General features: G+C 40.4%; 1 long non-coding RNA gene across 2 annotated transcripts in view; it reads right to left on the bottom strand.

Moving 5' to 3' along the window:
• Positions 1–1,437: 1,437 nt before the first annotated feature.
• LOC110221744 (uncharacterized) overlaps positions 1,438–9,690 on the bottom strand; it is a 101,075-nt gene continuing 92,822 nt past the window's right edge. For both annotated transcript variants that reach the window (XR_013482899.1, XR_013482900.1), the window contains exons 5-7: positions 9,649–9,679; positions 2,694–2,914; positions 1,438–1,781 (exon numbers count right to left, since the gene is read on the bottom strand). This is a non-coding gene — a long non-coding RNA (uncharacterized LOC110221744). The remainder of the gene's footprint in view (positions 1,782–2,693; positions 2,915–9,648; positions 9,680–9,690) is intronic.

Raw genomic sequence — 9,690 nt, 5'->3', positions numbered from 1 at the left:
TGGAATAGAATCCTAATGATAAAGTAAATAACAAAAGAAATCAAAATGTCTGGTCATTCTTCTTCTCCTCTACACAAAGGGATATGATTTCTCATCCTCATGGGAACATACTGGAAACATCTCTCCAAGTTCTATTTCTTGTTAGTTAGCTAGCCTTCACTGTTGCCCTTTCTCTCTGCCTCTGGAGCTTCCTTTCACTGTATCTCTTCCAACCTGTTACTGCCATCTGCTGGAGCTTTCATAGGGCCATAGATCTAGAGCTAGAGGGTCCTTAGAGGTCATCTATTCAGCCCCTCATTTTGCAGATGAGGAAACAGAAGCCCAAGGAAATGGCTTGCCTAAGATCACACAAGTAGTAAGCCACAGAACAAGGTTGGGACCCAGTCCTCCTGACTCTAAATCCAACGCTCACTCGTTCCATTGTATCCGACCACCTCTCTGATGCCATTTTGGTTTCTTTTGCGGAGGTATGTTTGTGGCTTCTATCAGCTAGAGCTGCCACCTGCTCTGACTTCCTCTTCCTCAATGAACTACTTATGCCATTTTCTGGACTTGTTATTTTCTATAAGTTATTTGGCCTTGAAGGGAGTGTTATTCCTTTTATTGTGTGAGACTACTCAGGGCCAGCATACCTCGGGTTAGTCAACACTTTCTCAGCTGTTTAGTAAATCTGGCTTTTAGCTATTGCTGAGTAGCCCACAAAGGGATCTCTTAAGTAACTCTGCAAATTTTTTAAAAATCTAATTAAATTTTATTTTTCTAATTCACAAAAATCTATTTTCTCTCTCTCTTACCTCTCTCCATTGAAAAAGAAAGACCAAATTTCCACATTGCCATGTCCCAAAAATTTATGTCTCAGTCTGTACTCCGAGACCCTAAGTCTATCATGTGTTTGTCAGGAAATAATATAATTGAAAAAAAACCCCACTTCACTCATTTATTCCTCCTCCTCCTCCCTCTTGCCCTTCCCCTCCCCTCATTCCCTTTCTTATCCCCCCATCTTAATCTACCTTCCACCTGCCTTTCTCTCTCTCCCCTCCTTCCATCTTAATTTCCCTTCCGTTCCCCTCCTTCCCTTTCCTCTATCTTGATCACCCTTCTCCTCCCTCTCTCCCTCCTAATGTCCCTTTCCCTCCCTTCCCCTTCTTCCCCTCCTTTTTCCTCCTTCCCTCCTCCTCCTCTTTTAGCCCTCTTACTCAATTAGGTTAAGGTAAGTGAATTCCTTTTAGCTCCCATCACACCTCTGGCAGCTAGCATCAGATCCATGAAAATTACCTAGACACTTTGAAAAGCCTCAAGGAGGTCTTTAGAAGTGTCAAATCTGTGACCTTTGCCCTGCATTTCTGCCATCAAGACCAAGGTACATTTGCCAGCTAGTGACTTTTACCCTACATTCCTTCTGCTCCAGCAAAGTTCCCTATCTCCTTTATATAAATGTCAACCATTACAATTATTTTTATTAAGTGAATTACCCAGGGTTACACAGGTGGTCAGCATCAGAGGCACATGATTTCATAGTAAAAGAAAAAGGCTGCCTGCCTCAGAGAAAATCCTTTTCATTCCTATCTCTGACACTGGGCAGCCCTGATCTTTGTTTATCCCTGGTCCTTATCATTCTCATTCCTTGCCGGATCTTCTCTGGAACCAAGCCCCTTCACTCTCTTAAGTGAAGAGGGCTGGGTGGCCAGGCTGCTTCCAAAGACTTTTGCCCCCTTGAAGCCTGAAGACAGCAGCCCAATTCAGTTTTCTTCTCTGGTTGACAATCTGACAGGACTCTCAACCTTTAGGGCAAAGAGCAGATAAAGAGAAGATCTTTAGAGTCCACCCAATTTTTTCCCCCTCAAAGACCACCAGAATTAGAATGGTCTATTTCCACACGCTTTGCACAAGCAGCCTTTTCCAACTTCCTGTCACTATGCAAGTACCCCATTAGCTCTCATCAGCTACAAAGGGACATTGGTCAAGCCCTACAACCGAACTCCCCAGTTTTATCAGACACTTGAAACCTCTGCCAACAAACACAGAGAAAGCATGACCGTTCTTTCCAGCTAGATTTGACTTTTATATAAGTGTTTGACTGTGTTGACAGGAGAACAGCCCATGATGATATTACAGACCTTACTGTAGCTATTAGCCGGAGAGACTGAGGGAGGCCCCTTATGCCCACATCAGCCTTGGGTAGCAATCACTCTGATAAAATGTACTTTTCGCGTGTTTATTTTTCCTGGTAACCTTCTTTTGGGTCAAGAGAGGCACACTATTTCCATCTCATGTTCCCACTCTGCTCTGTTGCATTCTGTTCTTGTAAGTAGAATAACTGAGGGATAGAGGCAAAATCAGCAAAATAGTTCATGCTTTCAACTGCAGCATGGGCTGAATTTTTGAGACTGGCTATTGAGAGGGGTTCGTTCACAAGGGAAACTGCAATGATTGAGCAGTCCTCAAATCAAAAATGACTCGGGAAAATAGAATTAGGATTTTCACTAAGGCCTGGGGTATCATTAAGAAACAAATACCTCTAGGCAGTTAGGTGTCAGTCAGTCAAGAAACATATATTAAGCACCTACTTTGTGCCAGGCTGTGTGCTAAGCACTGAAGATACAAAAAAAAAAAAAAAGGCAAAAGATAGTACCTGTCCTCAAGGAGCTTATAGTCTAATGGGGGAGACAGCAAACAAAGAAATATGTACAAACCTTCTATTTACAGGATAAATATTATTGTTCAGTTGTGTCTGACTCTTTGGACCCCATCCGGGGTTTTCTTGGCAAAGAGACTGTTGTGGTTTGCTGTTTTCTTCTGCTGTTGAGATGAGGAAACTCAGGCAAATAGGGTTAAATGACTTGCCTGAGGTCACAGAGCCAGTAAATGTCTGAGACAAGATTTGAACTCAGGTCCTTTTGACTCCAGACACCACCTAAAGGATAAATAGGAAGTAATTAAAAAAGAGAAGCCATTAGAAGTTAGAGAGGTTGAGAATATCTTCCTGTAGAAGATGACATTTTAGTTGGGACTTAAAGGAAGATGGGAAAACCAGCAGGTGGAGTTGACGGAATGCTGATTGGGAAGACCTGAGTTCAAATTTGCCCTCAGACACTCACTGTGTGACCCCGGGGAAGTCACTGCCTTGGTTTCCTCATCTGTAAAATGGGATAATAATAGCACCTAACTTCCAGGATTGTTGTAAGAATAAGATGGAATAATCTATGTAAAGCACTTTGCACGTCTTAAGGCGTAACTATTATTGTCAGAATGCAAACTTCACAGAGAATTCTTGGGCAGAGTTATTTTATAGCAGATACTATTGGAGCAGCGTTTTCCACACAGGGATCATAAATCTAGAGTTACAAAAGGCCTCAGAGTCCAACTAGTTCACAGGTTCTTGATGGGAGTTGGTGGACTTTTTATTTTTAATATTCTGATAAATGTGTTTGCATATAATTGAATGTAATCCCGTGTGTTTTATCTTATGCATTTTAAAGCATGACTCTAAGAAGGGGTCACTCAGCCTCAGCAGACTGCCAGAGGGGTCCATGACGAGTGAGGTTAAGAACTACTGCTCTAGCCAAAGCCTTCACATCACAAGGGATCATCTTTCCAGCCAGGGCAGCTTCAGAGGAGCTTGATTGCATATCAAGTGGCTGATCTCTAGTGGTATAAACAGTGGCAGCTGGGTGAGAAGCCCTGAATTAGGACTGGGGAGATCTCATGGTGCCCACATTACCAAGTTCACTGTTGTTAACACTTATGTGGATATCATTATCAAATTATCATCCAGGAAGGATGATGGATTCAACAAACACTGATATTAAGGACTGGTTAAAAAAATTTTTTTTACCTTAATGTAGAAAATATCTTGGCAGAGATGTAACCAAATGTAACCACTGGGCATTGTCTTCCCCCATTAAAATGTAAGCTCAATGAGGGTAGATGCTGTCCTGCCTGCTTGTATTTGGATGCCAAAGACTGAGATCGCAAACACTTAATAAATGCTCTATCTATTGGCCACATAATGAGAAGATGGAACTCGTTGGAAAAGACCCTGATGCTGGGAAAGATTGCAGGCAAAAGAAAAAGGGGATAGCAGAGGATAAGATAGATAGATAGTATCATGGAAGCAACGAACGTGAACTTGGATAGACTTTGAGAGATAGTGGAGGATGGAGATGCCTGGTGTGCTATGGTCCATGGGGTCACGAAGAGTTTGGCCTGGCTGAACAACTGAACAACAACAAAACTAAAAAAAAAATCTACCAATCAATTGATTGATCTACCTACTTGTGTATCTGTATCAATCTGTCTCTAGCTATCAATCTATCTTTATCTATCAATCTTTTTCCATCTGTTCATCTATCTATCTATCTATCATCTATCTGTCTGTGTATCTGTCTTTATCAATCTGTCTGTCTCTAGCTATCAATCTACCTGTATCTATCAGTCTGTCTCTATCTACCTATCGGTCTGTTGTATCAATCTATCTGTTTCTATCAATCCATCTATCCATCTATCTGTCTGTCTGTCTCTTTAGCTAGCTAGCTAGCTTTACTTACATATAAGTGTTATTGTTAAACCATTTTTGCAGATGAGGGAAATGAAGCCAAGGGTCATGCAGCTAACAAAGTGATTAAGGCAGGGTTTGAGATCCTTTTGAGTCCAGATCCAGCCCACTGTCCAAGTAACCAAGATACTCCTGAAATTCAAGTGCTGTTTGGGTGCTGCATTTACATTTATTCTGAGATGCTCAGCTTAGCTAGTATAAGGGTGGAAGGCTATGGGATGTGTGTGAAGCAGCCATGTTCTTCCTTATGATTTACTTTTTTTTTTTTTTGGTGAGGCAATCAGGGTTAAGTGACTTGCCCAGGGTCCACAGCTAAGTAAGTGTCAAGTGTCTGAGGTTGGATTTGAACTTATGATTTAGTTCTCCCTGCTGAAAAGCCCCCAAGTCCTTTCAGGTTCTACCATTCTAAATACTCCCAACACCCCAATCCCTGCAGACCCATTGGTAGTGGAATTTGAAATAATTAAAGGGTAAGATTGGTGGAAGGGAAAGGTGAGGGATGAGGAGGAATCACATTCCTATAATGTAGAGTATGGGGAAAGAAAAAATGAGCATGAACAATGGAAAATATTCTATAAATTATCTCCTCAGCTCTAGTGCAGCAGAAATTTGACAAGGGAAATATAGCAGATGGGAATGAACTTAAAGGCATAAGGCTAGGACCAAATTACGTGCAGTTGGGAAACCCAGAAGAGCCTGGGATGACTTGATTGGAGGGTTTGCCTTGAGGAGGTGTAGGAAATAAGATTGAGTGAGTCAAGTAGAGGCTTGGAGGCCTTGAATGCCATAGTTTGGAATTTTTCACCTTACATGTGCTGGCTACCTCCATCACCAGATTCATACACCCTGATGGGAGTGAGTGACATGACAAGAAAGTAGAAAACCTTTCTATTCTTCCTTTGGCCTTTTGGGTCAGCTTCTCTCTTGTTTCTCTCACTTGTCTGACTCCCAGTTTTTTCACTCCATTTATTTCTCACTTTCCTAGGTTTCTGAAAGTGGTATCTCAATACATATTTTTAGGATCATAAATTTAGAGTAAGAAGGAATTTTTAAAAATCAATCCAACCAACCCTTTCATTTTATAAATGAGTAAACAGAGGCCCAGAGAAATGAAGTGACTTGCCCAGGGTCACAAGAAAAGAGAAGTGGGTTTGAACCCATGTCTTCTCAACCCAAATATTATGATTTTTCTATTGTGGTTCCATATTCTGCTATGCTGGTTGGTTTCAGAAGGTAGAATTAGAAGTAATAATATTAACATAATTGAGAATTTATGTAATGCTTTATGAGCTGTAAAGCACTTTATAAATATTATCTCATTTTATCCTCACAACAACCCTGGGAGATATGTGCTATTGTTATTCACACTTTACAGATGAAGAAACTGAGTTAGATAGAGGTTAAGTGACTTGCCCAGGGTCACATAGCTAGTAAGTAGAGGCTGAGGCTGAGTTTGAACTCAAGTCTTTCTACCTCCTGTTAAGCGATTATTCACAGCACTAGCTAGTTGCAGTAGAGTAATGGGGAGAGGCAAATTTTAGCATGGTGTTAGGAAAAATTTCCTAGTAATTCTCCCAGAGTAGAACTGGCCACTTTGGGAGGTAGTGGGGTTCCACTTTATTGGTGGTTTTCAGGCAAAGGCTATGACTACTTAGGATCCTAGATATAGGGCTGGAAAAGTCCTTTGAGTTCCAACCCACTTAGGTCAACCTTTTCATTAAGAAACTGAGGTCCAGAAAGGTCAATATCACATAGGTATTAAGTCTCAGGGCCAGGATTTGAACTCAGATTTTCTGACTCCAGAAGTAGTATTCCACAACACTATCTAAGACATTTGGGGCACTTAATTTATATAAAAATAAATTAATAACTATTATTATAATATAACACTGTAAAATAGATCCTGTCTCCAGAGGCGGCAGAGTAGAGTGGAAAGAACATGGGTTTAAATCTTGTTTCTTCATATTTATTCCATTGTGTGACCTTAGGCAAGCCACTTCACTCTAGGTTTGTAGGTTCCTTCAATATCTAGACCAGGGATTCTTGACCTTTTCTATTTTATGTCATGGACCCTTATGGCAATTTGGTGAAGTGTATTTTTAAAAAATCATAATTGAAGGAAAGGCTAACTTTCAGTTAGAGGTTAGTGGGTTTTCCCCTTATCTAAGTTCACAAAACCCCTGACATCCATGGACTCCTTAGGGGAGCTAAGAACTCCAGCTTTAGATCAATGATTTCACGGTCAATTTCCTCATCCCAGAGATCAGCCTATATAAACATTAAGGTCCTTTCTAGCTCTAAATCTTATGGACTGTGTTACAAAAAGGTTGGCTTGGATGGAAGGTACCATCATTCCTTGCATGTCTACTTCATATCTTTTTAATCAAAGGACTCTGAACAGAGGCTGCATTTGAGTTTTATGATTTCATTTGGAAAGGTTTCTCTTAATTCTCTCTGTTTAATCCTCATTAACCTTTATATTACCTACTTCATTTTATAATACAGAAGATTAATTTTTTTTAATGGTAGTACAGTGCCTGGGAAATGGAAAAACAGGTTTTCAATAACTGAAGTGGTTCTGCCCATCTGACCACCTTGGCTTCATTACTGGTTTCTTGGCTTTGACTGTAAATCGTGATGCATCCTGGGTAGCTGAAGGAGGTCAGGGGATTGGCTACCATGTGCACAGATCCAAACTGGCTCATTTTCTGCCCATTATGTTTAGAAAGAAGCAGAGAAGTGTTTTGTAAGTTCTACAAATACCTCCTCCACACTCAGGCCATGGAATCTTCCTAAGCTCAAGTGTAGCAGTAAATAATCAACTAATTCTCCCCCCATCTCCAGGTTGGCTGAAATTTAACTTTCTTTGAATCTCTGTCTTCCATAAAAGTAAAACCACATCCCAGTTGGAGGAGTTCCTCCCCCTTCCCCTCTTCCTCCTCCTCCCCTTCTCTTCAGTCACCCTGGAACAAGACCTGGCCAGACTGTGCCAGAGAAGACAGCCAGGCTTTACCAGTATGGGGAGAAGGGTGACTAGTTAGAATTTAACAGAAGGGGTGAAAGAAAAGCCCCATTTCATCTTGGCCCTTGCCAAATAAGACTTTCTAATCACCTCCACCAGAAAAAGGATGCCTGAGAGAGTTGCCCATCACTTTTTACTGGGGTTAAGCCAAAGTCTGTGAGAAATTTTGAGTTGATTCAGAGAAAATGAGGTTGGTTGAAAAAAATATGAATGCACGTCAAACTAGAAGCTTTTACTTCAGTGTCTAGGAGCAAGTCACAGAATATTAGCTCAGAAGAAATGGCAGAAGAGCTGACTTATTCCTACATATGTACAGGTCTCAGAAAGGCAAAGCTGAGCTGGGGAGATCAATCAACAAGCATTTATTAAATGACTAGTATGTGCCAGGTACTGTATTAGGGAGTACAAAGACCAAAAAGAAAAAAAAGAAAAAGAAAGTCCCTCCACTTAAGAAATTTACAATCTATATACATAGATACAAATAGACATAGGGACTGGACTTGTGATTTCATTGGTATACAGAACTTCCAAGGGATGAAACTCCCTCTGCCAATACAGGTTAGCATCTTCTTTACCATTTATAGTCTTCAGAGTTGCCTAAAGTATTGAGAAGTTGAGTGATTTATCCCGGGGTAAATCCAGACAGTATTTCAAAGAGGTGGATCCCAAGTACAGGTCTTTCTGGCTTTAAGTCCAGGTCTTTATCAACTATTAACAAGCTAATTTTAGGGGCATCGAAGTGGTGCAGTGGATAGAGTGCCTGGCCTAGAGTCAAGAAGACCTGAGTTCAAATCTGGCCTCAGATACTTACTAGCTGTGTGACCCTGGGCAAATCACTCAACCGTTTGCCTCAGTTTTCTCATCTGTAAAATTAATTTGGAAATAGCAAACCAGTCCAGTGTCTTAAAATAACTCCCTTATTTAAACTAAGATCACTAACCTGGTTTAAATCCTTTAGCATGTATGCAAAGATATCTTTGAAATTTAAAAGTAGTTATGAATTTCACAAGTTTAAAATTTTTTTTAAGGAAAACCAGGGCTGTCAACCAATTCCCAATAGCTGTAATTAAGTTCTCTTTAAACTAAAGCTAATAACAACAAAAATAATTGGGAGCCCTGATTTGTTTTTCATTAGTATAGAGATTTCCTGGTGTTGATGAGCACTTACCCTCCAATTTACAATTTTAGAAAGTTGCCTGGGGCACTCAGACATTAAGTGACTTGCCAAGGTCACCTAGCTAGAGTAAGTCAGAAACAGAACACATGATAGCCTTCCCATACTTGAAGATAGCTATCATGTACCACGTGAGTCTTTTTTTCCTCTAAGCTAAAATGTGATTAGTTCCTTCAACCAATCATTTTTTGGCTGCCACATCACACTACTGATTCATTTAATTTTCAGTCCAATAAAACCCTCCAGATTTTTTTTTCATAATGTCTCCCCCACCTCATACTCATGAAATCTATTTTTTGTACCCAACGTAAGACTTCACGTTTATCACTCTGGAATTTTATATTATTAGATTCAATTCAACAATCTAGCCTGTCAAAATTCCTCTGGATCCAGACCGTGTCATCTGTTGTGTTAGCTGTCTCTAAAAGTTGTTTTTTTTTTAATCAGCTGCAAATGTGATGATCATATTTTCTATGCCTCTATCCAAGTCATTGAAAAAAATGTCAACTAGCACAGAACCAAGGACAGGTCCCTTGTATAGTCCCTGGAAGACTTCCTGCCGTGTTAACATTGAACCATTAACAGCAACTCTTTGAGTCCAGCCATCCAGCTAGTTTTGCATACATTGTACTGTATTATTGTCTAATCTATGTGACTTTATGTCCTCCATAAGAAATATACGTGATACTTTATTTTACTTTTTCTTGGGCAAAGTGTTAAGTGTTAAGTAACTCGCCCAGGGTCACACAGCTAGTAAGTGTTATGTGTCTGAGGCCGGATTTGAACTCAGGTCCTCCTGAATCCAGGGCTGGTGTTCTATCCACTGCACCCACCTAGGTGCCCCCTATGTGATACTTTATCAAAAACTTTGCTAAAATATAGATAAACTATACTCACAGTTTTCCTCTCATCTTCCAGTTTAGTGATCCTGTCCAAAAA

This window comes from Phascolarctos cinereus, unplaced genomic scaffold (genome assembly GCF_003287225.1).
Source record: "Phascolarctos cinereus isolate Bilbo 61053 unplaced genomic scaffold, phaCin_HiC Scaffold_1;HRSCAF=81, whole genome shotgun sequence".
NCBI lineage: Eukaryota > Metazoa > Chordata > Mammalia > Diprotodontia > Phascolarctidae > Phascolarctos > Phascolarctos cinereus.
The sequence above is the reverse complement of the archived record's forward strand: the minus strand, read 5'-3'. Positions and strand labels throughout refer to the sequence as shown.